The sequence below is a fragment of the Clytia hemisphaerica genome, unplaced genomic scaffold (genome assembly GCF_902728285.1).
Source record: "Clytia hemisphaerica strain Z4C2 unplaced genomic scaffold, Clytia hemisphaerica genome assembly, whole genome shotgun sequence".
NCBI classification, from domain to species: domain Eukaryota; kingdom Metazoa; phylum Cnidaria; class Hydrozoa; order Leptothecata; family Clytiidae; genus Clytia; species Clytia hemisphaerica.
This window is the reverse complement of record NW_027104218.1, coordinates 542,725-570,331: the sequence shown is the minus strand read 5'-3', so window position 1 is coordinate 570,331 and position 27,607 is coordinate 542,725. Positions and strand designations below refer to the sequence as shown.

At 37.8% G+C, this 27,607-nt stretch overlaps 1 long non-coding RNA gene across 1 annotated transcript; it reads right to left on the bottom strand.

The window, feature by feature from the left end:
* Positions 1-18,993: 18,993 nt before the first annotated feature.
* On the bottom strand, positions 18,994-21,342 carry LOC136815793 (uncharacterized). The gene is made up of 2 exons (XR_010847762.1): positions 21,141-21,342; positions 18,994-19,654 (listed from the first exon to the last, which is right to left on the bottom strand). It is a non-coding gene; the product is annotated as an uncharacterized lncRNA (long non-coding RNA).
* Positions 21,343-27,607: the final 6,265 nt, after the last annotated feature.

The following is a 27,607-nucleotide window of genomic DNA, read 5'->3' as shown; positions in this document are numbered from 1 at the left end:
AAGAACTAGGACCAGTGAAAGAAGTCATTTCATCAATGCAGAGGATTAGACTGTTTAGAGAGAGGCAGAGACAAAAGAAAGATTATGACCATGAAAAGGAGAAAGAGGAAACAAGAAAGCGTGTTGCAGAGGTCAGAGCAAAACAGCCAAAATACCCCTTGGGGAGGAGATGCTCCGATGATGGCTGTCCTTTACACCCTGGTCGGGGTAGAAATCCGTCAAAATCATCAAGAAAAGATCGTGGTTTGTCAATGAGAAGAAAATATCAGAGGGAATCAAAGGAGCAGGAGGGGATAAGAGAATATTTTAATAGGGTCTAAGGTTTCTTCCTCCTTCACCTGGCCATTCAATCTGCTGTAAAAATGTTAATTATATATAGATGCAGGCTTTTTTGCATATAACTCGCTATTATTATTTACTTTCAGATTCTCAAAGTGAGGGTATCTCGTCTGGTAAATGAAAACAGGAGACTCGAACGACAATTGGAATCCAGTTCTATTGCTGATAGCACTGAAGAAGTTTCATTCATACTGAACTGCATGTCACCATCGACAAAAAAATGAACAATGCAAAAAATGGCGTCAACTCCTGGCTGTGACCAAATCAAAAAGAGATTACAAAAGATATCAAATGTGAGACTGAGGAAGGAAAGGCTATTTGATGATGATGAGGATCCTGTACCAGGAATCGAAATCGGAATTGAATTAGGGCCGGGCTAGCCATAACCTTCCCAAAAACGCAATAAAAAATTTTCGTCTAGCTAGGGCCTTAAGTTAATTGTCATATTTTTTAGTTTAGGTTCATGAAAATACTTGAAATTGATGGAAAAAACATAATTTTTGAATAACTTTGTGTTTTCACAGATTTCCAGGAATTTTCCTCGCAGTCACGAAATCATGCCGTACGAAACGCTCATGTTTGAATGCTCCCCGTAATATTTAAACTTGGTTCTGTGAATTTCTTTTTTGTATTCACTTTTTCTATTATTTAAGTTCTTTATTTAGGTGAGCCGTCCATATTCATTTGACAACGCAAAACGTCAAATTGACGTTATGAGGGGGTGGGGGGTTTTCAAAAGTTAGGTTTGACGTTATAAAAAATCAAAGGTATATATATACATACCTTTTTGTCAAAATCGCGAATATTTGTAACCACCAACCACACTATACTTTTTAAGCTGTCGGAAATATATTTGTGTATGAATTACATGAAAATTTGCTCGCTTAATCCAATTGGTTCGCGCTATGATATCATTACATCATATTTTCATTGTGCGAACCACATCGCACAAGTGGGCAAAGAAGGTGGTACGCTTAAAGCACAGCACGGACCTAGCGCCAAGGGGCGGGAGCTTTTAATTTTTTTAAAAATAAAGGTCATTAGTTAAAAGAACACATACACGCACGGGTACAATCATGTACTGACCTTGCGACAGGAAAAATTTAATGAAAAAATGGCTACAACTTTTGGTATACATCGCTTGGCGTTATCTGTGGGGGGTGGGGGGTCAGAGGATAACGTCAATTTGACGTTATGCGTTGTCAAATGAATAGGGACGGGTCCCCTTATAGACTAAATTCTCTGGGTGTAAAGTATTTTATGATTGCTTTATTCCAATTTAATAGTCTTAAATTTGAAATTGACATCTAAAAACTGTACGTAACATTCACTGATTTCCCGAAAAAAATTCCTGATAAAATCGGATTTTGCGGGAAAATTCCTCTTCAAGCAAGGCCTTCAGATATCAGATGATATGCATGATATGACCTTTAGAAATATACCTTAAGGGAACTTATTTTGGCGGGAACTAATTTTGGCGAGTGGCGAAAATCTTTAAAAAATTTAATTTTGGTGGGAACTAATTTTGGCCAATACAGTAGTGAATTTTTTTAATTTTGGCGGAATAATTTTGGCGAATGACAGCATAAATCTGTTCTATTTTGCCTTATTTTGATCAATTTTTATGAATTTCAGGGGTTATTTAGGCAAGGAAACAAAAAATTTAATTTAGACGGGAACTTATTTAGGTGAGTGAGCAAAATATTTAATTTTGGCGGGAACTAAATTTGGCGAAATCCGTTTAAATTTGCCAAATTCACCAAAATTAGTTCCCGCCAATATAAGTTCCCTTACAGTGCAAACAATATCATACTCCAGGATGCATCGTCTCTTATTTCCCCCTATTTTCTACCTTCCTATCTTCTATCTGATTTTCTGTCTTTCTTAAGTGTTCCTAACTGTTTTCCAAGTATTTTTCTAAAATTTGCCCATACTACCGATGAAACAGCACCAAATGCAAGTAACCTTGGTTTACAAACCCAATGCCTAACTGCTTGTGCCAATGAGAAACGATGAAAACCTGTCATTCACAAATAGTTATAGCGTGTAATTTACAGACCTTAATTAAGAAAGCTCCCACAACCCTACCCGGCTACCGGTGCCCCTACAAGCCACAAGGATCCCTACGGAATCCTAAGTTAAGTCACCGGGTAAGAATAGACCTTTTCGCCTTTCCATCCGCCATAATGAATTGCATGCAAAAATTATGGTGGCCGAATTGCCGTGGTGAAATTCCCTTAGAAAGTATGCAAAACATATGCAAGAAAGTATTAATATAAAACTTACATGCATAATTGGCATTATATTAAAGTGTAATCTTGTACCTACCTCTTTGTACCTCTTTTTGGCTTTTGCTTGAACAGCTCATCCAACTCGTTGAGTCCGATGCTTCGACATTTCCTTGAGACTGTTGGAGTCAGCTTGCCTAAGGTTAAAATAGTGGGCAAGCAGAGGTTCGTCCGGAACAGTTGTGAGGAAGGTGTCTAAGTGTTTTTTGAATACTTCTTTGGGGCAGTTTGTCAAATCTCTTATTGGTCTGGGAAGGGTGTTGAATAATCGAGGGCCTTCTTGGGAAAGACTTCCCCTCCAGATATTTTTGTGTTTGATATTGACAGCTTTTAGATTGCAAATTCTCCCCAATCTCTGATTTATATGGCAGGAAATGCCTCCTTTACTTTCGTCATAATCAAAATTCGGGACGTTGCCTTCAATGACGTTCCAGGTATAAATTATTTGATACCGCTCTCTCCGTCTTTCAAGGCTATACAGTTTTAATGATTTGAGTTTTTCCCAATAATTGAGATGTCTGAGGGATGGAATTCCATGTAAAAATGATTTCTGAACTTCTTCCAGTTGCTGGACAAGACCACGCTTCCAGGGAGACCAGAGTTGAGAGCAGTAGTCCAAATGAGGGATGGCTAGTGCTTTCCATAAAGTTAACATGGTTTCAATTTCCCTTGATTTAAATGTGCGGTATATCCATGCACTTATATTTTTCACTTTTTTGATTTGTTCTTGGATATGTTTCTCATAAGTCAACTGAGTGTCTAGGGTGACTCCAAGGTCTTTAACTTCGTCTTTATTTTCGATCAACGTTGCTGTGTCAGTAAAATAGCGAGAACTTTGCTTCAGAGCGTCGTTTTTCCCGTAGGCAAGGTGCTCAAATTTAAGACCATTCAGCTGCATGTTGTTGTCTTCTGTCCACTTATAGACAGTGTCTAGATCATTTTGTAGATGATAAACATCCTCCAGTTTGGATATTTCTTTCATCAAACGAGTGTCGTCAGCAAACGATGCCAAAATAGAATGAAGGATGTTGTTATCGATATCTTGAATCATGATCAGGAACAATAGCGGTCCCAGCACAGATCCTTGCGGCACACCTGAAATAACATCTATTTCTGAGGACAAGGTCGAGTTTACTGAAACTCTCTGTGTTCGATGAGTCAAAAAGGATCTGATCCATTCAAGGAGTTTACCGTTTATGCCATTTTTCTTCTTGTAGAAGAAAGATTAAATTTGAACAAGAACTTCAAAAAACCATAACATTAGACATAAACTCAAGCTGAAAAATCACCTGCGAAGCGGCTAGTTCGAAACGCAGGTCACAGGTCACAGGTCAACAGGTCACAGGTCACAGGTCAGTGATGACAGGTTGACTCTAATCAATGTCATTGCAGAGGAAAATGTTTGGAAAACACAAAGAATTATCAAAAACATAATTCTCAAGCAATTTCATCCATATAAAACCATTTCAAACATCAAAATTTAACCATGTGCTTTTATCGATATTTCGCAGTTTGCGCCGTGTATAACGCAGACCAGAAAATTTAAAACCATATTATACGTATAACAGGTATATTACATATTGTAATGTTTGTAATGTTATATGATGGTTACATATAATAAAACTCATCGCTCTAAAACTACCTTCTCGGAGAACTCACGAGTTTCTGATTGGTGTAATTTTATATCCAGCCATATTGTTATCATCACATTCGGTATGCTAAATATTTTTGGTGTTTTTCTCTTGTAAGACATGATATTTTGTGATTCTGTCAACATTTTTGTCAAAAATTGTCATTAAGTCATTAAAATAACAATTGAATGATTAATTAGTTTCATCCTTCTAAAACCACTCTCTTAGGGACCTCACAAGCTTCTGATTGGTGCCGTTTTATATTTGGAGCTAAACCTTAGCTCAGGTTAATTCCAAGTCGAATGAAGTACATCCCGCCACCGCACCGAGGCGGCTATGAAATAGTATATTTCGGCTGCCGGTTATTCTTTCCTTCGCCTATATATATCCTACCGTCAAGCCCCTTTCAGCGCAGTTCAGCTCAGTCTCAATTGATCACAACTTCAATCTTTCATCATCTGAATAACGAACAACACGACGAACAACGACCACCATTTCAGCCATTTTGCCGCTATATCTGCTACACGTGTCAACAACAACGCTGGTTGTCAACCAGCGTTGAATCCAACGGCTCGCCCAAACTTTACAATTCCATCAACAGTGCCAGTTTCTTCAGTAGGCGATGAAACCAATATCCTGGTAACAGTATTCGAAAGCATCCAGCGAGCTGGCTTCGTCCATCCAAATAACGAACGAACTACAACCTCTTCACCCGCTACCGCCTCAAACGCCCTCACAGGAGCGATCAACAACAATAATGGTAGCCTCGCTACGAGTAAAAACGTCCATCAACTCTCACTGCCACCCCTCCTTTAATTTTCGGTATGATATGAATCTTTGTATTGTTTTCTCTTTTCGTCTGGATTTAGATAGTCTTAAAAGGCTGGTAAAGTTATTGAGGCAAGTTTATCAGTATTCACCTGAATATGTGGCATTTTAAATTCAATCTTTGACATGATTGTTTGCTTCTTCTGGCTTTTGTTGTTCCTTTGGTTTGTTTTGAGGAGTCGTGTCGGTCTTGAATCAAGATAATTTCTGGCACTAGAATTTTGTTCAAGGCTTAAAAGATTTTCCTGCATTCTGAGTGATTTGTGGCTGGAGTGACACTTGTCATCGTTTCTGGAGTTGTGACTGTTGGTCGTTGTGCTGCTTCATTTAGCCTTTTGAGAGTTGGGGATAGGGGCCTGTTATCCAGTGTTATGGTTATGTATTTTTATTCATAATTGTTATAAATTAACCGGTCAATGAGCTATGAAATGATTGTCAAGTTGTTTTGGGATTTGATATGATGGGACAAGTTCTTTGAGAAAGATGTCAGATTTAATGATTGTTTTGATTTTGACACGTACGTGGTATACAAGCCTGGTACGATTGAATATTTGTATCTGCTTTCTCAAAGTTGAAATGACAAATTGGTGTTGTTACTTGTGACTTGAAGAATGAGGGTAGTGATCCAGTTTTTGCTTTTCGTCTTTTGCTTTAATAAGATCAAATTAAATGCTTGTTATAGTGGATTTTTGACTGGATTGATGTGTCATTTTGCATGTGTTTTGATTTTTGAGATGTTGTCATAAACTTTTTGCAATTCCAAAATCACCCAAACATTTTCCCTTCTTGTTTTATTATTGATTTAAACGACAGCGAGTCAAAAAGGAGGCTGTTCTCTAACTATCATTTCTTCCATTGTTCTGGGGACTGGTCGGTTTTTATTTAAAAAATTTTCAATGGCCTGAATTTATCATTCTTAACGTTTAACTAATATCCTACATTTGAGGTAACAACATTTGACCTTTTTAAGCAAGGGTAGTACCAGCAATGCCAGACATTCAGGATAAATTTATCAATTCTTTGCTAATGTTTTGAAATTATATAATCATTTTATAGTGTTGTGTCAAATTTGATTGATCGATATTCGTTGACTACTATCGGAAGTGTCTATCCTTTTGGGACAATGGGTTGAAACTTTATAATAAGGGATAAGAAGACAAGTTTGACTGGCAGGTTCACCGCTCCAATTTGCAGCCAAATGTTTTGTGACTAAATGCTAAACAGGTTTTTCGGAAATACTTGATAAGTCAAATTATTTTCGCTATAGGAGTTGACGGAGAAAAGGGCTTCACAAAATGACTTAGTCATCCAGTATCTTAAATGGAATCACAACCTAACTGTAAAGGTATGGAGTACTTTGAAATTTTAGTGCTGTGCTTTCGAGACAAATACTTGCAGAATTTGTATTAAAAGCTTGTGGCTCCTGAGTAGCTCAACAATGATATTGTTTCAACTTGATAGAGTCAGTGGCTAAGACAATGACAGTAATGAATTTCAATAGATTTCTCGAGCATGGATACTTTTGAATAATCAAAGGACCAAGTTCAAGTCATTTATGAAAATATTATAAGTTAATGGCTAACAGATGATATGTTTTGAACCGTTCGTAATCTCCAAGTTAGTTTGCAGCGTACATTCACTACAAACCAAATCTTAATTAGGATGTCTTATTTCCGTTTCATGTCACATATCTGCAAGAGACTTGAATCACATTGTACAGATCTCGAATCAACAGCTTAAATTCAGATCTTTTAAAGCTCTCTTAAAACTCAAATTTAGTTCTTCAATTTTCCACATGATTGTATTTAGTTTCCCAGCTGATTTTCTTAATGCTGATGCTTTTTGAATATTTTCTCTCTTTCTATTTTGTTGCTGTCATTATTTTCCGATTTTTTTTATATCTTTGTTTATAACTCTTCCTACTCCTTTTTTTTAAATTTACAGACTACAATTTCTAAGACACATTTCTTCGTAGAGATTCCTTTTCACAATAATATATGGAAATTCATGGATGGCAAACTTATATTTTGAAGGAAAGTCCATACCCTGCTCAAGCTCCTTCCTCTTGAACACTGTTAAAATACCCTAAGTTTTTGCATGGGTGGAGCCTCCGCTGCCCTCTCCGCATGTGTGTCTGACTCAATGATACACATTATGGGTAGACGGTCTAGGGATTGCTATCTTAGGTATCTCAAATCTCTGACCAACATATTTCTAAGTTTAATTCTAACTTGGCCAAGGTAAAATTTTTACATCACTATTTGCAACCTACCTAATGTCATTATGTGTCTAGAATTTCCTCAGATTAATCACTTTACCCCCCTTTTAATGTTATTCTTTGGATTTGGGTGACGTTGGGGTGTAGGGTTACTCCGTAACCGTTGCATGTCAGTAGTCAGTTACTTAGATTAATCCCCTAAGGTCAAGGATCCAGTTAGATCTGGATTAGGTTCGCACACTGTAGTCCCAACGGTGTTAAGGTTCGCCAGGGCAACCTCCCTGTTTATTTTTTAGCCTCCGTCTTATACGGGGCGTATAAGTCTCCGTCATCAAAACGGGGCTTATCAACCTCCGTCATCAAAACGGGGCTAGGCGACACCTGTCATCAAAACAGGCTAAGTAAGACCCCCGTCATATATAAATACGGGTTACACAGGACACCCGTCGTCAAAACGGGTTAGGCTCTCAGTTATATATATATCTTGATGCATCCCCAATGTCATCCCAAGTTCTATTATACATTTTCGGCATTCTTGTTTACGTTTCGAAATATACTGTTTCCATTACTGCACACTTATGTCTCTATACATTTCCTCTGTTGCTCATATCCTTTGGTACCTAGATCAGTGTATTTCGACCACTTTCAAAAACTTCTCACCTTGCCTCCTTAGTCTGCCTTTTTTGTGTTTTTATTCCTAGGGCCTTATACTTTAATTACATCTGAGACGTGGGAATTAATTGGAGCTAAACCTTAGCTCAGGTTAATTCCAAGTCGAATGAAGTACATCCCGCCACCGCACCGAGGCGGCTATGAAATAGTATATTTCGGCTGCCGGTTATTCTTTCCTTCGCCTATATATATCCTACCGTCAAGCCCCTTTCAGCGCAGTTCAGCTCAGTCTCAATTGATCACAACTTCAATCTTTCCCTCCCACCCTCTCCTTAACCCCTATATTTTGGTTCTGCTTTCTGCTTCTTCCTTTTCTTTTTTTTAGTTACCAACTGCGTTCTCATCCAAGCGTGGTGATTGCTGCTGCGACGGATCCTGATCTCGTGGTTTCTCCTGGGCAAGGCTGGTAACCAGAGATTAGGTCATTTGGGATGCATCATGATACGTTTAGTTCTAGTGTAGGGTTACTCCGTAACCGTTGCATGTCAGTAGTCAGTTACTTAGATTAATCCCCTAAGGTCAAGGATCCAGTTAGATCTGGATTAGGTTCGCACACTGTAGTCCCAACGGTGTTAAGGTTCGCCAGGGCAACCTCCCTGTTTATTTTTTAGCCTCCGTCTTATACGGGGCGTATAAGTCTCCGTCATCAAAACGGGGCTTATCAACCTCCGTCATCAAAACGGGGCTAGGCGACACCTGTCATCAAAACAGGCTAAGTAAGACCCCCGTCATATATAAATACGGGTTACACAGGACACCCGTCGTCAAAACGGGTTAGGCTCTCAGTTATATATATATCTTGATGCATCCCCAATGTCATCCCAAGTTCTATTATACATTTTCGGCATTCTTGTTTACGTTTCGAAATATACTGTTTCCATTACTGCACACTTATGTCTCTATACATTTCCTCTGTTGCTCATATCCTTTGGTACCTAGATCAGTGTATTTCGACCACTTTCAAAAACTTCTCACCTTGCCTCCTTAGTCTGCCTTTTTTGTGTTTTTATTCCTAGGGCCTTATACTTTAATTACATCTGAGACGTGGGAATTAACCATTCACACTATCAACATCACATTCTGTATTATAAATATTTTTCGTGTTTTTCTCTTGTTAGGCATCATATTTTATGATTTTGTCATTATTTTTGTAAGTAAGTGTCACTAGGTTGTTATTTTATTCAATTGTCATTTTATGATATCTAAATAACATGTATTACTTTTTTGTAATTTAATGCGTTATGTATTGATGTTATGTTATGTATATGTTATGATCTTATTATCTTTTTTCCGGTCTGCACTTTGTTGACCTGTGACCTGTGACCTGTTGACCTGTGACCTGTGACCTGCGTTTCGAACTAGCCGCCTGCGAAGGTACAAAAATAATCCTTATTCGGCTGACGGTAAATTATTCTCCTGGGAATAGAACCGTCAGACGATCAAATCAAAACATTGATCTGAACCCGCTGAATGTGTGACGTCATATGTCATAATTACTGCTTTCAATTTGCGTGTTTTGAAAGTTTGATGTGTGTACTCCGTCTTGGTGGAATTTTTTAATGGCATGAAAACAGAATATGCAATGTCTTTAAGAACAAAGGCGACAATCAAAAATATGTTGCCTTCGGGTCGTCTGACCGACTGTTTATTTACAAGAAAACCCGATTCGGAAAGTCGGTAAAATCGTCGGGTTTTCTTGGGCGCTGTTTGCAGGGCGAACGAAGCATGTCTTTGAATTATTATTTTTTGTTTACTTGTTTCGCTTTAAGGTTAACACATGCGCGCACACATTTAGTTTGCCAAATTAAAGATGGCGGCATAAGATTCTGTTACCTATGGCTAAATCTTCATGATGCACCGACAAGCACGGAGACTTAGAAAATTTTTTGAAACTTTTCAATACTTTACCCCGGTTCGAACCTACATGTTTCCGATTACAACACACGTAGTCTATACCACTGGGCCACGACGGCTGCTAATTTTCCGAAATTCAAGGTTGTTTATAGAGTGACATATATAGTATATACGGGTGAACAGACCTCACGAAGTTAGGCTAACTGTTATGATCACCATTCCTCCAGGAAGACTCCACACACGGGTGCACCACCGGGAGGGTGCACAGCCGTCTGGGTGCATGTTAGGGATGAGCAGCAGGCTGGCTTCGCTAGTCTATCCCTAACAAAACGCTGCGCTCGCCTGTGTGCTTACGCGCACAATATTTTGCCCGCGCGTACCCGCGCGGGGTGTACTTGCAAGGCCGGTGCATCATGAAGATTTAGCCATCGGTATTCTGTTGATTGCCGACTTGATTCATCGGGATTTACTAGATCTTAAAAATCCGACAAAACTTACTACCGACCGACCGACTGGATTTGAAGATGTTTTAGGACCCGCGAATGGAACATATTTTTGATTGCCGCCAAATTTCTAAGAAGGGGCTATTGCTGTTCTATAAATATTTCTTTTTGGATTAAGAAATTCCATCTTTCATTGTTCCAATGATTATAATATTTCTTTATAAGATGCTTTGTTGTCTTTTTAAACTTTGTGTAAATCCAACCACACGGCGGATGGAAAGGCGAAAAGGTCTATGTCCCTAAGAAGGCCTTCAGCCTTATATTGTGACTCTCGAGCTCCAACCCTAATCCTAACTGATAATAACCGAACCCCCGTCTAGGTCCATGGATTGAAAAATTTCACTTGCATCCTGGCGCTGGCTGGAGTATGTTGTTATGATATCGTTTGCTAAAAAACAAAAAATAAATAAATATCATAATTTATGAGAGAGATGACATACCACTACTGATTTCCTCTTAACCCGTGAGTTTTAGAGATGATGATAGTATAGTAGAAAAAATAAATGAAACAAACACTGCTGGACACTGACACCAGACACTGACGACTGCGAAATTATCCAAATATTTCTTGCTACTCAGGCTACCATTTCCTAAAATTATTTTTACGGAACCGACCAGAACCGACAAACTGTACCCTGGGTTACCAGAGCGCAAAGGCCAAGTTTTCGTAGAGAAAATATTGTACTGTAGTAAGTAGACTGGTTGGCAAACGATATCATCCACCAGGATGCATCCTCTCTTATTTTCCCCCTATTTTCTACTTTCCTATCTTCTATCCTGATTTTCTGACTTTCTCTAGTGTTTCTGACTGTTTTCTAAGTATTTTTCTGAAATTTGCCCGTACCGGTGAAATAGGTCTCCGACCCCGGCTCGAACCACCAAATACAAGCAACCTTAGTTTACAAACCCAATGCCTAACCGCTTGCGTCAACGAGACACGGCAGGAAGCTGTCATTCACAAATACTTATAGCGTGTAATTTACAGACCTTTATTAAGAAAGCTCCCAACCCTACCGATGCCCCTACAAGGATCCCTACGGGATCCTAAGTTAGGTCACAGGGTACGGATGCCCCTAAGAAGGCCTTCGGCCTTATATTGTGACTCTCGAGCTCCAACCCTAACCCTAACTGATAATAACCGAACCCCCGTCTAGGTCCGCAGATTGAAAAATTTCACTTGCATCCTGGTGGATGATATCGTCTGCCAACCTTGCTATTAGCCAGTATCTTCCCACAAACCAAATTTTTTCTTTGTTTTATGGTCAGTTACACTTTGAAGCGTTTGTCGAAAGTTATTGCACTGTGGTGGAGGGTGACGTCGATCCCGTGCAGAGTGCATAAGGGCGGGAAAACACGGAACTCGAAAATAAAGACTGGAACGGACAATCGAATAGGTAGGAGAGGATGTGCGTTGATGTTCAACCTCGCGAGCCAGGGCGAATCGTTGGCGGTCAGGCGGCAAAAGCGAGGGCGGGGATGGCCAGACGATTAGCCTAAGCGCCCATCTATAACGGCAAAAAGCTTATCGCCCTGGTTACGAGGTTGCGTTGATGTTCAATCTAGTCTCAATTTTTGAGTTCCGTGCATTAAAATCAAAACAAAAGAATCCTCGGGATCGGGATGGAGTTTGGTGAGCTGAAAATGTTTTTTTTGAAATTATTTTGATACCCCCCTATTATAACGAAAGAACTATAGAAGCAAAAAAGTTTCCAAAGGTCTTCAAGCAGCTCCAATTAATGGTATTGTCAACAGGCTCTTAATTTAGAAAGGTAATGAGATAATCCCACTTCTTCAAAAGGTTTTCTTCCTTGTAAGTTGTAGAGAAAAGCAACCAAAATCAAATAAAAGAAAACTCTCAACACTAGCCATAGCCAGTTTTTGAAACAGGGATGTAAAATAAAAAATAATGAGGATTCCAAGACTATCATTTGATGAAAATGAGTCGATCTCGTGCAATTTCAGGATTAAGAGGTACAAATAATAGAAATATATCATTAATGTATTTACCATAAAATTTAGCAAAGTTCTAAAGTTGTAATAAAACTATGTCAATGACTATAACATCTTAAAAATATAAATTTATAGGAAAGTTAGATAAAACTAATAAAATTTAGGTAGATTCCTCTCACAATTCGAAGCAAAACCTCCACATTTTACTGGCTTACTATCTAGTTTCCAAAGTTGAGAAATTCAAATCTAAAATCTGCTCGAGATCTCAAAATTAATTAGTAGTTTTAACTCTGATTATACAGGACCAAACTCTTCACATTATAATGTAAAAATTCTAGAATAATATCATGAAAATAGTGTCAAGTTTTGGCAATTGTCCAGAATTGTCAAGACTTGTCTATGTCACTGGTGAAGACACAGCTGTGAAGAAAGTTTTTCATTTCCATTCCCAGCAAACTTTCGAATCGAATACAATCAAATTTCACTTTACTTTCAATCATATGTCAATTTACTTTCCACCATTTTATTAATGAAATATTTTCAAACTAGCGACCAGATAGAGAGACCACATCGAACAGCCAATAAAAACAATAACAAACAAACAGTTCTTCTTTCCACTGGAATAGGCCAGGAATAAACAAAATAAATTCTTCCTGGTTTCATGCCATATCCAAAAGATATTCGTTGCCATCCCAAAGCATACAAAAAGTACAAGTTCGTCTTCCTTTCAATCATCATTGGATTGCAGCACTTATGGTTCTAGGTAGGATAGGATCTAATCTGATTTGATAATTTTCATTCTCAATGTTTACAGTCTCTGGGATTCTTCAATCCTGTTATGGAAATAACCCAGCAACTCTGCTGCTGTTGATGCAAAAAAAGGATTTCCATCTTCTTTTCTCCTCCATCCACTGATAATGTTTCTTTTTCGTTCGGTTTCAACTTTTCAAAACAAATGATTTTGGTTCTCTCTCAAAAAAATTTCAAAATTCGAATCACAAAATTCGAAAGTTCGAACATCTATTATTGAACTTTACCGATCGAAGCAATGCAGCGACTTCTTAAAAAAGGAAAAAAGCACACGCGATGGAGTGCAGCTTGTCCAAAGTCACGGCAAAATGAGCTGCGCCGAAGAGAAAATCTTGGACGGACTTTCCCGTCCAAGAACATTCGATTCCTTGGCAAAAAGTAACAGACGTTAAATCGCGATAAAAAAGCGGTTTTCGTCTAACAGGCTATAAGTAGACTAGAGCATTGAATTTAAAGCCCGAAGGGCTAGAGTGGAATCTCTAACCTTTCTCAGGCAAGAAAAAGTGAAGCCTTAAATGAGGCCCCCCAGCGGACCCTCAATTCACGCAATCACGCAATTTTTTTTTCGAAATTCATGCATTCACGCAAATTTTCCTCGAGTTTCACCAACTTAACCCGATTTTTCAGAAATCGGAAATTTTTTGGGAAAATCGGGGAAACATTGGAAAATCGGGAAAACTGCACATAATCGATGGGTGGAAAAATGGGAAAATTCACGTATTCACGCACAAAATAGCCCAGACAGATGCACGCATTCCCGCAATCAAAAAGTACATTTTCACGTTCACGCAAGTTTTTTCAATTCACGCATGCTGTCTGGGCTATTCACGCATTTTTTTTCAATTTTCACGCATTCACGCAACCGAAAATGCCCATTCAAGCAATCACGCAAACTGGCTGGGGGGGGCTTAGATAATGCGCCCGTATTTTTGACGACAGATTGAATCTAAAGATATAATCAAAAATGAGAAACAAACATCAATAACAGATTTGCAGTCCCTTATTCTCAAATTAAAACATTGCAGCATCGTACTGTTTTTACGTTCAAAAATAACAAATCTGGCGGACTGTACTGTTTTACAGTCCACCTAAGCAAATACCATACCATATATAATTAGCCTCCGTCTCGGAAGAGGACTGGGCCCGAATTTGCGGACGTTTTCACAGTTTCACTTTCGTTTTCGGCTATACGACAGCGTTTTCAAGCAGAAAGCAGAGGAAATATGTGAAATTATGGCAGGGAATGCTAACCTATTTTTCCAGTGTTTTTCAAGATTGGAGCAAGATTATTGTTCTAGAAAGTTCATAAAGGCCTAATAGTTTCAGATTAGTATGATTTCATCAGAAAAAAACATTTACACCAAAGCTCCTTATTGATATGTGAAGGCTACCAAAAATAGCAATGTCCTCCATCAGAACAACTTTAACATAAGGGACAAGGACAGTCAAGATGTCTACTTTGTTGAAAATTTGCACAAAATACTTAGAGAAAATGGTACTATGGACACCCATTCTATACTCCTAAATGATAGTTGAAAGATCAGGAGTTGAGAGGGTTGATTAAAATAGAACTCAAAGCACACAATAAAGTATACATATATATTTGTCCAGAAAGAACTGGCATGTTGTTTGCTTTGTTTTGGTGTTTAAAAAATATGTACTTATCAGTCCTAAAAAAATACAAATTCGAATATAATGAGGGCAATGAGTCTGGTTAAATGTTACTATATTTACAAGAAAGGATTACTGAAAAAATACTACTGTATGTACTACTGATGAACTAAAACTCAAAAACTAAAACTTTACCATAAATTTACATTACAAAAATTTAAAAATCTATCTTTAATAGCAACACAGAAATAAACATGGCTCAAAGTTTTAAAAACAGAGCTAGTCAGAGCTTCAATTCAGTAGGTATAGAGCTTTCAAAATTTGAAAACAGACACTGCATTGGTTACTACAAGACATACTATCCACACGGTTTTTTCGATTCATGAAAAAAAAAAGTATTTATCAAAAAAAGGTTCTCTTTTTTTTGGTAATCCATTCCAACAAACAACAATCAATATAACAGTTTTTTGAAAACCATCCCACAGTGTAAACATTATCAACCAACTAAACCCACACCGCCAAAATTGTAAAAATAAGTCAATATAATTTCTATCAACAATTTCTCGTAAAATGTTTTTTTTCCAACATTCTGATACCAATCATGGCTGGAGGCATCATGTGTAGAGTGACTGTGTGGCATTTCATTGCTTTTAATGATTAGGATACCAAACATCAACCAAACAAAACTGACGCCAAGCCAAATCTGTCGATTAAAAATTTCCATGAAAATTATAATTGAAACTTATCTCGTAAAATGCTTTTTTCAACATTCTGGAGGTGTTCAAAGTTAGAGGTATCATATGTAGAGCCAAGCAATACATGAAAAGTCATTTGCTATCCCATTTGCCATGAGATATATGAGTCAACAAATCAAACAAAAACCAACAAATCATGTCTCTTCACTTTCATGTCACATCGTGTTTATATGGGGTCTCAGAAAGCCAATCCACAAGAAGAGCCATCTTCCTTTATTATGGAGTGTTCCAAAACTATTGGTAGGTTGTTTGGAAGTAAAGAAACCCACACAGTTTGTTTTATTTTGAAGATTTAACTTGAAAACAAACTGCATCTTTCCAGCAGAAACTCATGTTTCAGCCTGCTACATAACATTGGTCAGTCGGGTCTGCTACTAACATGTAATAGTTTTATTATAGCCGAGCTTGAGAATCCGTAGGCAGAACTTGTAACATGTATTATGTGTATAATTATGTCAGTCGACTTGAATCACGATACATTACTCACATTTCACTGGATGCATTTTCGCTGTGAAATTATCCGCAAAATTTTCTGACCGCGTTCTGCTGAGACGGAGGCTAATACCATATTCTACCGGGCGCTATCCAGTGTATTATAAAAAAGCTTTAAGTGGACCCCTAGGCTGCACACATCCCCTCTGATAAGTTTTGATATAGGGGATGCGAATCAGGCTCACAAAACCATTCCGTACTTAGCAAAAAATCTGCTAACCAAAAAAAGAGTTGAATGATAGAGAACTTTGATTGACAGTTTGTCGTCTTTTGTTATCTTGAGAGTTTTGTTTGCTAATTCAATTAATTTCGATAAACAAAAAGAAAGAGAGCAGAAAGAGAGATTTCTAGCCATATGTTCTTTTTATTTGAATCTTTATTTGATTTCTATTTACGTCATTAAATAACTCAAACAATACACATCGAGTTTTTTGAAAAATACAAGTCGCCAAAATTCTGCAAAATACATAGCTATTCGGTAATTTTCTCGGAAGCGATATCAGAGCCCGATTCGCATCCCCTATATCAAAACTAATTTGGGGATGCATGCAGCCTAGTGGACCCCGGGAGGCTACCTTAAGGGCAGTAGTAACTTCCGCGGGCAGAAACTCGCGTATTTCGCGATTTTGATCCTTCTTCGCCAAAGTTTCTGCCAGGTAAGAAATTAAACCTGAAATACGCGAAAGTTTTTTTCGCGAAAAATAAACTTGCTTAGATCTTACTCAGTTTTGCACTGTTTGCTAATTTTTTGTTGCCAAAAATAAAAAAAAGGTAAATTATATATGAATTCGCTAAAGTTCTATCTGTGAAATTTCGGCTAAAACATAATTCGCGAAACTTAAATTCACTAAATTTCGCGACTTTTTGACTTCGCGAAACTTTCTGCCCTTGAAAGTAACCTTCTGGCGACAAGGTTACCTTTTGACTTCGATCCTTTTTGCTTGGAAAAAAACATTACGTCATATAAAATGCGTTTTTTCTACGCAATTAAAGAAACGGGATGAAAAATCTCGGTTTTTAGTGAGGTACTAATTAATAATAAATGTAGCCATAATAAATGTAGTGCTCGCTGGAAAAAAAAGTTGAACACATTTAAACTTTTTTCAACCGTTACGTCAGCTCGCGCCAATGGAGTTGCTTCATTTTTCTTTTGACCAATAGCAATAGCGTGGAAGCTTTGCTCGAAAAAGTGCGATCGAAGTGCGCACAAGTGGAGACCAGCCTACCTAATACAATCGGAAGGCGTTGCATTGCATATTTGTTCGAGCTGTGATACTCACTCATGTATCTGTAATTCTCTACGGCTACGGTTTAAGTGGCGAGGGTAATGACGAGTAAGGCAAGTAATGGCGGGTGAAAGCAAGTTTGATGTTTGACGTACGGCATTATGTCGACTTTGCTTCTACGGTGTTTTGGTGTTTTTCCCGTACAAAGCAAAGTAGACAACAGGGGGGGTACGTAGGCAAATGGAGGGTACGGTGCTGCCCTTAAGGGTACCTTTTTTGGACTTCCAATCCAAAGTCCCACTAAGGGTCGGAAAAATCAGAAAATCCCAATTTCAGTCCCACTTAGATAGTCGGAAAAATAGGAAAATTTCAAATTTTTACCTCCTCCAAATTCCCAAAATTTTCTTTTGATTTCTCCTTTTTAGTCCCGATAGTAAGGGTCCAAAGTTTGAAAGTCGAGCGGGACCCTCCCTGTCAGCTCTCAACCCTAGTACCCCCGGGAGATTCTATTCAGCGCGCAATCAACGCAGAGAAAAGTAACCATAACATAACGTTAAAAAGACAGCCTTAGCCCTTACGAGCGATTTACCGTAAGATCTAAAGTAAAATTTTACGTGCATGTGAAAAAAGCTTAAGGCTGTCTTTTGGGAATTTTCCCGACATTATGTAGATATTTTGTTGATTAAGAGGGTCTTACGTGACTTTTTTTTCCTTCCATTTCTGGCATGAACGTATTTTACTTTTAAGCGTATGTTAAAGTATAATTTTCAAAAAAGAGGGCAAACTTAAAAGGATATAGCTTTTTGAAAATAAGGGGTAAAACTCTCTGAAAGAGAAAAATTTATTTTTTTTAAAGGTAAAGGGTATCAAAAATTGAGATTTTTATTTTAATTGTAGTCCGGGAGCCAAACCCGAAAAATGGCATTTTGCTTAACCCAAGATTCTACAGGATAAACTATACATTTTTGGAATCCTCAATTATCCTAGTTTAAGAAATGGTCGGTCCCCAAAGCTAACTCCTGGTCAATTTTTCATATTGGGCCCGAGTTTAGGGGGTACTTTTACCCTTTGTAAGGATTTGTTAAGGAAATATCTTTCCATGTATGATTTAATTTGCTATATCTCATGAATGAATTGACCAATTGCTTTGAAACTTTGCCAAAAGTTTCAAGATAATACATTGGTGATCATCATTTGGTTCTTAACTACTGGAGACATTGATACTTTCTGATAGATAATAGAGGAAGGCAATCTGTGGTTTTCATTATCTGGCATCAGGGATACAGGTGTCAAATCAGGGGGTAAATATGCCAATTTCTAGTTCGCAGGTTCCTGGGTTTGGATGTTTTTCTTGAGAAGTTCCCTCAAAAACCTAAATTTTTAGGATGGACAACAGCTCTAACAAACTTTAAATTACCATTCCATCATTTCTTAGTCCTTTTAAAGACAACTACACAACATTTCGATGCATTTAACTGAAGTTACAGCTGAAATTTCTTGCATTGCTTCTCAGGACCTCCCAAAAATGGTCCCTACTAGCAGTGTTTTAAGTACAACAAGAGCCACAAAGATGTGGTTAAATATTTCCTCCAATAGCTCAGAGCATAGATTGTAGTCGCAGTCGAACCCCACAGATTATCCTAAAGCCCCAACTTAGTAACTTAGATTTATTTAAAAGCCTTTATATTAAGCAATATCCGATGCAAAACAAAATTTAACCATATTCCTGCTAAAAATTGTCTTTATTTCATAGACATGTTCAGAGATGATATAAGTCTAAAAACTTGTTAAAAAAATTGCATGCAAATGATAACCATTTTGACACAAAGAAAAATGTATTTTATTCAACTAATATTGTTTTTTACCTTCATTAAGGAAATAAAATCTTAGATTTACAAGTTGATATTATTCTAAGACTCATCTGAGTAAGAAAGTGCCAAAATATTTTGAGACTGTCTACTAAGGGACTAATATGGAAATATGGCAATATGAATTTGGGAGATATCGAAATATGTTGTACACATTAGTGAAAAACTTCCTTGTCATCAATATTTTAAACCACCATATTATACCATCCACAAGTAAAAAGTTACTTAAAAATGGATCTCCTTCTTTACAGATTTAGATTTCCAGTGCATAACATCTGTTACATTAGTATTCATGTGATAATATACCAAATTGTCAACCTTGAAATTGTCACATTTAGTTACAGTATTGCTGAATATTTACAACACTTTCCAGCAAACTTTTTTGTGAAATTTGTGTCTTGATAAACTAAACTCCATGACATTGGTATCATTGATCATTAAATCACATCTTGGAACAATAGAGTTCCTTGGTTCAATTATTGCAAGAATGTTTATCTTTGTTCATATTCTCATTGTGTGCAACATTATCATTACATCATTGCCAGCAAGTTACATTGTATTGTCAGATTTAGAGGTCGTCAAACTTTGTTGAATTTGTAATCCTGGCACCTGAATGTGAAAGGAAAGAAAAATTCAAAATTTCATAATGGGAAATAATCTCTTTACAGTAATCAATGCCAAATGTGTGGTCATTCGCTGAAATCTCCCAAAAAAAGGCTTTAAAAGGGTGAGACTCTGCTTGATGGTTTGAGCTATGTTTGCCATGCATATAAACTGAGCCATTAAAGAAGTTTACGGGAACGTACAAAAAGGACCACAGGGTACGTACAATAAGGTACACTGGGAACATACAATAAGTTTCACGAGGAACATACAATAAGGTTCACAGGGAACGTACAATAAGGTACAAGGGGAACGTACAATAAGGTACAAGGGGAATGTACAATAAGGTACAAGGGGAACGTACAATAAGGTACAAGGGGAACATACAATAAGGTACACGAGGAACGTACAATAAGGTACACTGGGAACGTACAATAAGGTTCACGGGGAACATACAATAAGGTATACTGGGAACGTACAGTAAGGTTCACGGGGAACATACAATAAGGTATACTGGGAACGTACAATAAGGTTCACGGGGAACATACAATAAGGTATACTGGGAACGTACAGTAAGGTTCACGGGGAACATACAATAAGGTACACTGGGAATGTACAATAAGGTTCACGGGGAACATACAATAAGGTACTGGGAACGTGCGGTAAGGTTCACGGGGAACATACAATAAGGTATACTGGGAACGTACAGTAAGGTTCACGGGGAACATACAATAAGGTATACTGGGAACGTACAGTAAGGTTCACGGGGAACATACAATAAGGTACAAGGGGAACGTACAATAAGGTACGCTGGTAACATACAATAAGGTAGACGGGAACATAAAATAAGGTTCACGGGGAACGCACAATAAGGTACACAGGGAACCTACAGGGAACCTACAATAAGGTATATACACAGGGAACATACAATAAGGTACTGGGGAACGTACAATAATGTATACGGGGAACGGCACAATAAGATACACTGGAACAACGTACAATAAGGTACACGGGGAGCGTACAAAAAGGTACCCAGAAACACACAAAAAGGACCAACGGAGAGCGTACAAAAGGTACCTTGAAAGCATTCAAAAAGGACCATGGGTAGTACAAAAAGGACCACACAAAACGTACCAGGACCATGCCGACGCACCGGACTTAACGAACACCGGACTTATTTTGTCCGGTGTAGCGAAAGGATACTTTTTGCCACCGGACAAATACAACAGATATATAGTACCGTGCGTCGACAGGGTCCTAACGTACCAAAGGATCCCAGAGAGCGCACACAAAAGATACAAGGGAGGGGAGCATACAAAAAGGTACAGTAAACAGGGAGTAAAAGCATCTATTATGATCTAGTTTTCTTTTTAGCATCTGGCATCAAGGCTACAAATGGGGCACTGAGAAGAGTGCAAGCTTTTCCAAGTTTTGACCATTAATATCTAGACAATATATACATGATGGAAATCAGAAAGAAATTTATGCTCACCTTCTTCTCAAGTCAAGATAGGAATGGATTGGATTTCCATGTGTTTCAGCTTCTTTCTCCACCCTTCTTCTTCTCCTTATGGGAAATATAAATTCAGCACACACGAGAGAAACTCAGGCAGTCTTCTGAGCTTTACACACAATCATTTGTTTTATGAAAAGCTGGTAAAAACCCCTGCCATATTTTGATAGAAAGGATACTATTTTCTCGGCTAGTTCGAAACGCAGGTCACAGGTCACAGGTCAACAGGTCACAGGTCACAGGTCAGTGATGACAGGTTGACTCTAATCAATGTCATTGCAGAGGAAAATGTTTGGAAAACACAAAGAATTATCAAAAACATAATTCTCAAGCAATTTCATCCATATAAAACCATTTCAAACATCAAAATTTAACCATGTGCTTTTATCGATATTTCGCAGTTTGCGCCGTGTATAACGCAGACCAGAAAATTTAAAACCATATTATACGTATAACAGGTATATTACATATTGTAATGTTTGTAATGTTATATGATGGTTACATATAATAAAACTCATCGCTCTAAAACTACCTTCTCGGAGAACTCACGAGTTTCTGATTGGTGTAATTTTATATCCAGCCATATTGTTATCATCACATTCGGTATGCTAAATATTTTTGGTGTTTTTCTCTTGTAAGACATGATATTTTGTGATTCTGTCAACATTTTTGTCAAAAATTGTCATTAAGTCATTAAAATAACAATTGAATGATTAATTAGTTTCATCCTTCTAAAACCACTCTCTTAGGGACCTCACAAGCTTCTGATTGGTGCCGTTTTATATCCATTCACACTATCAACATCACATTCTGTATTATAAATATTTTTCGTGTTTTTCTCTTGTTAGGCATCATATTTTATGATTTTGTCATTATTTTTGTAAGTAAGTGTCACTAGGTTGTTATTTTATTCAATTGTCATTTTATGATATCTAAATAACATGTATTACTTTTTTGTAATTTAATGCGTTATGTATTGATGTTATGTTATGTATATGTTATGATCTTATTATCTTTTTTCCGGTCTGCACTTTGTTGACCTGTGACCTGTGACCTGTTGACCTGTGACCTGTGACCTGCGTTTCGAACTAGCCGCTATTTTCTTCCCCGCTAAAGCTTCACGACGATTTTTAGTCACGTGACTGAAGAGCCTAGTCATAATGTGCAGCACGAATAAAGAAAACATTAACATCGAAAATGGAAGAAAAGACGGAAAAAGGCCGTTTTAACAAATATTCCCCCCCCTATAGTAGGGAAATATTTAATTATTATCTGGAGTCTAGTACTTGATAAATAATTACTAGAACTAGAAGGCGTAGAAAAAAAAGTGATATTTTGCCGGGATACGACCTGACTGACGAAGAATATAAAGCCAAATCATCTTCGATGAAAGTAGAACTTGATGTCCTCTTTAAGGTCACGCTTTGAGGTGACTTCTCTTTTCTTCCGCTATTTTATTTTCCTTTTAACAGTAGCTTTCCTCAAAATAACAAGTTCTACTCAAAAACCGGCAGTAGTGACCGTTTCGGGAAGTAAAAGCTGACAAAATTACGCTAAATTACTGTAACTATGTAGCCACGTAGCCATAACTTCAGTTAAAAGCATTGAACTTTTGTGTAGTTGTCTTTAAAAGGACTAAGGAATGATTGAATAGTAATTTAAAGTTTATTAGGGCTGGTTTTTATCCTAAAAATTTAGGATTTTGAGGAAACTTCTCAAGAAAAACATCCAAACTCAGGCAACTGCGAACTAGAAATTGGCATATTTACTCCCTGATTTGACACCTGTATCCCTGATATGCCAGATAATGAAAACCACAGATTGCTTTCCTCTATTATTTATCAGAAAATATCATGTCATATCAATGTCTCCAAATAGTTAACCCTCATAAACCCTAATACTTTTTTATGGGTCAAATGGGCCCAAAAATCAATAAAATTGATAAAAATCCACTAAAACGGACAATTTTACCCCCTGGTTTATTTGTCCAGTTGCACTCTGAATGTGATAGTTTCAAGTCAGAATTGTAATTTTCCAGAGTATATTACTTAAAGATCAAGTTAAAACTATTTTCGAAGATATTTTAGGCGAGAGATAAGCAGTGAAAATTGCTCAAATTATGTAAAAATTCAATAATGGGCATTTTTACCCCCTGAAGCGTCAAAAATAAAACTAAATACAGTTGACAAGAAATTTTTCTGGTGTATCGCATCAAATTTTATCATAACACAAAGTTTGTGCCTCATTAAAAGTTATTTTGGTAGGTCCCAGTCTTATAAAGTGTATGTCTAAATTCAGTGAAAATACCCAAATTTTCTCTATTTTGCCCCAGGTAAACCCCCAAAAATAATTTTTCGCAAAAATCTTTTGCCAATGATGATCACCAATGTATCTTGAAACTTTTGGCAAAGTTTCAAAGCAATTGGTCAATTCATTCATGAGATATAGCAAATTATATCATACATGGAAAGATATTTTCCTTAACAAATCCTTACAAAGGGTAAAAGTACCCCCTAAAACTCGGGCCCAATATGAAAAATTGACCAGGAGTTAGCTTTGGACCCCGACCATTTCTTAAACTAGGATAGTTAAGGATTCCGAAAATATATAGTTTATCCTGTAGAATCTTGGGTTAAACAAAAGTGCTTATTTAAGGAGATATAGGATTTGGCTCCTGGACTATTGTAGTATAGACACCTATTTTCACAGGAGTTCAACGATCGAATGACCGATTTAATGTGCGATTCGTTGACCGATTCAACAATCGAGTGACCAATTCGACCACCGGTTCAACGATCGAGTGAACGGTTCAACGATCGCGAGTTACCGGTTCAAGGATCGAGTGAACGGTTCGATCAGCCACCGGTTCAACGACTGAGTGACCGGTTCGACCACCGGTCCCGGGGGGGGGGGGGCACTCCATCTGAAAACGACCATACGTTCGGCCCAAAATTTGGCTTCTAAAATCGGACCCTTACAGTACATTTTTGCAATTTTCCAAGAGAATGTGGAATTTTCCTCCAAAATTGACCAATTTTGTGCCAATTTTAATCATAATTTCCTACCCTTACAGTGCAGTTCAGTGCAGTTTTTTAATTTCCTACCCTTACAGTGCACTAGCTGAACTAAGGACCGGTTCAACGATCGAGTGAACGGTTCGGTGATTTTGACCTCGATTTAAGGGCCCATTTAACTCAATACACAAGCACTGTGATCTTTGACCTGTTGACTGTGACCTGCTTTTCGAACCCAGCCAGCCGTCGGCGGGGAGCGGCGGAAGTATTTTTGGTTGGCATGGAATTTTCAATTTTTCTCAATATCGCACTCTATTGCGGAGCGCCAATTCCTGCTAAATTTCATCGAACATGGCGCATTATTAGAGTGGTCTAAAATTACTATGATTGGTGTGAAGTTTCTGTTTGTTCTGTTTGTTCTGTTTCAAGTTTCAATTCCCAACTGATGGATTGTTGTCATTTCTGATCTCACTGTGTCTCATCAATGTTCCATATCAAACTTCTGATCTGGTAAAATTTATTTCATCAAATCTAATATCGTTCTAGCCTGCCTGGGAATCCATGCTATGATTTCTTCTTTGATAAACTGATGGCGAAATGTATAGCATGGTACGGGCTGAGAGTTTGAATTTCTGAGATCCTAATAACGGTTGAAAACATAGCCAATCAAATTTTGTCATTCTTTTACTGGTCACACTTTAACTTGGGGACGCTTTGGTCAAATCTTAGGATGGTTGTTTTCAGGACCCTCCCGGCGCTCCAGAAACTTCCAGAGTTTTTCAGAGCAGCTAAAAAACACTATTTTTCTCTCCGGAAAGTTCCGGAGCACTTCTGTGCTTCCGGAGCAAGTGATACTTAACACAGTTCCGTTGCAGACCAATCTCCGAAAATCGTGTTCCGGAACATTGGAAGTGCTCCGGAATCTTCCGGTGTTTCGGAGCAAAATATATAAAAAGAAACACCAATTACTCCAAATTTGAGTCTAAGTGCCTTGAGTGTGTTCATTGCTTGACCCTACTCCCGCAATATTGAAATATTGGATATTGAAACCAGCGGTGTACAAGATCCGGCTGCACATCATCCAAAAAGTGCAGCCCTTCAGTTAAGTGCAATTAATATTGTTGTTATTCTGTAAAATTGCAAAATGCTTGTGAAAAGTTATACGAATTACAAATAAACGAAAAATAACGGTACCTACTCAATCCATGGGTACAATCTTGAACTTGTTTTAAAAACTGCAAAATACTGAGCTAAGCACAGATTTTTCACATTTATCCTCCAGATCCTGAGGATCCTCAGGTTCTCCTCGCAAAAGCCTGGTGGACCCTAAGGATCCTAAGGTTCATATTTTGAGAAAAAAAGAAGAAAAAATTGAGGATCCTCAGGTCATCCTCGCAAAAGCCTGATGACCCTAAGGATCCTAAGGTTCATATTTTGAGAAAAAAGAAATAAAAACGAGGATCCTCAGGATATCCTCGCAAAATCCTGTCCTGAGGACCCTAAGGATCCTAAGGTTCATATTTTGAGGAAAAAATAAAAAATTGAGGATCCTGAGGGTATCCTCGCAAAATCCTGAGGACCCTAAGGATCCTAAGGTTCATATTTGAGAAAGAAATAATAAAAAAAGTGAGGATCCTCAGGTTATCCTCGCAATATCCTGAGGATCCTAAGGATCCTAAGGTTCATATTTTGAGAAGAAGAGATAAAAAATGAGGATCCTGAGTTAGCTAAGGATCCTTGGGAAATTAAAATATTGATGTATATAATATCTAGCCGTATCCAAGGAAAAACAGAGGATCCTGAGGATATCCTCTAAAAGCCTGAGGATGCTCAGGATCCTAAGGATATAAGTGAAAAATCCGTGGCTGAGTGAAAATACTGAGGTGTAACTCTTGACAATAAATTGACTTTAAGCAGCACATTACAACCACTGCTGCTAAAGCGCAAAACTGCCGACACTTTCTACAACGTAACCTTTGAAAATGTTCAAAAGAGGTAAAGCTGCAAAGTTACAAAACCTTTATTTGCCCAATCGTTGAGTATGCCATACATACCAACTAGAACGTGTCCAGAGAAAATCAGTTCGTTGCATATGCAACCAATGGAGCTATGAAGGATCCCCAACTGCTATGATTGATAATCTTAAGCTTCAAACATTGGATAAGAGACGACAAATCAACTGGTTATCAACGCTGTACCAATTCCACTTAGGTCTTAAAGTTCATGCCAAGTTAAACCATCAACCAACACAACGGTGCACTAGCTTACGTTTTCAACCTATACAAGGCGCCATACTACGTTACACATATTCATTCTACCCGTACACTATCAACGAATGGAACAAACTACCAGCAAATATCATGAATTCTAGCTCACTAGATATTTTTTATACAAATTATTTTATTAGTTCATCTCAAATAAGTTATCTTCTCTCTGAATCACTACATTTTCAAGTTCTTGAATCTCAAGCTATTCTAATCTTACCTACATTCTATCCTTTTTGCTGAATTCTCAAATACTAAAAACAATTTCAATCATTTTTAATTTATCATAATTATTATTGAATAAACTTATTTATTATATATACATACATTAAAGATACTATTTTTAGCATAAAGTCATTCTAAAACCTTCCTGGTCACAACTACCTCATGATTCTCTAAATCTCAACTATTTTGGGCTAGGAATTTGTATATGTAATCACATGATAACGAGTGCAATTCGAAGCTAATTGCACAAGTGATTCTTTTTGTTATTAAATTTTCCGAGTGCGAAAGCACGAGTGCAATTTTCGAATTGTACGAGTTATAATGTGATTACAAGCTAATCGAACAATGGCTTTCACTACTTTTTCCCAGTTAGGAAAGTAAATTGCAGAAATTACACTGAGAGTTTTATATTTGGACCTACCCCGGTGGGGTGGAGGTCCTATAAATTAACCTGCGTTCGTTCGTTCGTTCGTTCGTTCGTTCGTTCGTTCGTTCGTTCGTTCGTTCGTTCGTTCGTTCGTTCGTTCGTTCGTTCGTTCGTTCGTTCGTTCGTTCGTTCGTTCGTTCGTCGTTCGTTCGTTCGTTCGTTCGTTCGTTCGTTCGTTCGTTCGTTCGTTCGTTCGTTCGTTCGTTCGTTCGTTCGTTCGTTCGTTCGTTCGTTCGTTCGTTCGTTCGTTCGTCGTTCGTTCGTTCGTTCGTTCGTTCGTTCGTTCGTTCGTTCGTTCGTTCGTTCGTTCGTTCGTTCGTTCGTTCGTTCGTTCGTTCGTTCGTTCGTTCGTTCGTTCGTTCGTTCGTTCGTTCGTTCGTTCGTTCGTTCGTTCGTTCGTTCGTTCGTTCGTTCGTTCGTTCGTTCGTTCGTTCGTTCGTTTTCGTTCGTTCGTTCGTTCGTTCGTTCGTTCGTTCGTTCGTTCGTTCGTTCGTTCGTTCGTTCGTTCGTTCGTTC